Here is a 1884-nt window from a genome sequence, read left to right as displayed (position 1 = left end):
ATGCATATAGGATTCCTACACCTCTCAGTTTATTATCCATACACCAAGTCCTGGTTAGTACAGTTGTTCTCCTATTTATTTCAGTTTGTATTTATCCTTCTTATACCAGGAGACTGTACCCATAATTAGTGCTATTTGTTATATTTCTTACTATGCATGTCAGTATTTATCCACTGAGGAGTTGACTCACCCCGTGGTTATTACTATTTCCAGGTTGAGGCCGTCCGAAGGTGTTCCAGTCACTAGTCCCCCTGCAGTTCGCGAGGATATTTGTTTGGTTTATTTTTATTGTACTATTTAGACTTGTACTAGTTTTATTTCTATGAATATGGTTTGGTTTTATTTTATTTGTCGATGGGTTTTATTGGATTTGTTCTACTACATGCTGCCTAGACGGCAGAAGAGGTGAGTTGATTTTATTGCGTCGAGATTTGAGTTTTATGGGTGTAGTGAGTAGGATATAAGTTTTGAGCTTTATGGGTGTAGTTGAGTAGGATTTTTGACTTGGTTTTCCTTATCGTTGCATTAGTTTAGTTTTACTATAAAACTGCGTGGGTGTTTGCTTATTTTTATTATTGCTATGTTCCGGCCGTGTTAGCCGAGTATGACTATGTTGTAGAAAGTTTCAGATTGTCACCCGTACAGGGGAGATGCTGCCGAAATTTCTTCTGGCAGGGACTCCTCCGGGGCATGACAATCAAGCTTTCTAGTAATTAAGTCTAAGGCATCCACACTATATTTTCCAAATCTTGATTGCTTCTGAGCTCCTTTCTGAGGCCCATTAGTGGTGATTCTAAGCCACACTCTCAATGATATCTTCAGCTTCATCAAGTCTCTTGTTCATTAGTGCACCGCCTGTGGTAGAATCCAAGGAAACCTTTGTCTGATAATTAATACCATTGTAGAAGGTGTGAATCACGTGCCACTTCTCCAATCCGTAATGTGGGCAGTCTCTCAGCATTCCCTTAAACTTATCCCAAGCTTCATAGAGAGATTCAGAATCTGTTTGCTTGAAACTTGCAATTAAATTTCTGTGATGTGTTGTCGTGCTTGGTGGAAAAAAGTTGTCCAAAAAAACTTGCTCACACTGGGCCCAAGAAGTGATACTATTTGGAGGCAAGGATTTCAGCCAAGTCTTTGCTCTGTTTCTCAAAGAAAAACCAAACAATAATAATTTGATGGCTTCTGGATTAACCCCATTGATGTGCATTGTGATATATAATTCGTTGAAATTATCAAGGTGATGGTTTGAGTCCTCCATCGGACCACTGCCATATTGGTGTTACTGAACCATGGAAATGAAAGCTGACTTTAATTCAAACTGATTGGCCTCAACTGTAGGCCTGGAGATACTGAATCTAGGTCCTCCCGCGTAAGGTGCAGCATAATCTTTCAAAGGTTTGTTTGCCATGGTTATTTGCTCTTGTTCTTGTCGGTTCTTTTGCAAATTTAATCTTCGATAAAATGTTCGGTCGATCTTAGGATCAATGGGCAAAAGATCTATAGAATTTCTTTGCATACACAAATACACCAATAAGAAACAAGCTAGAATTTTGTTGTTTGTTTTGAAGAAAACAAAATACAAGATTTAAATGGCAGAATTAAAATGCAATAAGGAAAGATAAAGAAGAACTAAAGAATTAAAGAACTAAAGAATCAAAGAATTATCTAGATAAACTCTGATGTAAGCTAACTAGATTTAAAACATTCAATCCCCAACAACGGCACCAAAAAATTGATGTGTGATAATCGCAAGCGCACGATTGTTGTCAAGTAATAAAATTTATAAGTTTATCCCACGAGAATTGAAACTTAAATGTTAGTTGGTCCTACACTTCGAATCTAACTAGATAAAATTGATAATAGGTTGTTTTGAGATTTTCG

At 37.3% G+C, this 1884-nt stretch overlaps 1 non-coding gene across 1 annotated transcript; it reads left to right on the top strand.

Annotated features, from left to right (window-relative positions):
- Positions 1-932: 932 nt before the first annotated feature.
- Positions 933-1039, top strand: LOC122003127. The gene has a single exon (XR_006117800.1). It is a non-coding gene; the product is annotated as a small nucleolar RNA R71 (small nucleolar RNA).
- The last annotated feature ends 845 nt before the right edge of the window (positions 1040-1884 follow it).

This window comes from Zingiber officinale, chromosome 7A (genome assembly GCF_018446385.1).
Source record: "Zingiber officinale cultivar Zhangliang chromosome 7A, Zo_v1.1, whole genome shotgun sequence".
In the NCBI taxonomy this organism is placed as follows: domain Eukaryota; kingdom Viridiplantae; phylum Streptophyta; class Magnoliopsida; order Zingiberales; family Zingiberaceae; genus Zingiber; species Zingiber officinale.
Note: the sequence above shows the minus strand (reverse complement) of the source record. Positions and strands in the feature narration are given on the sequence as shown.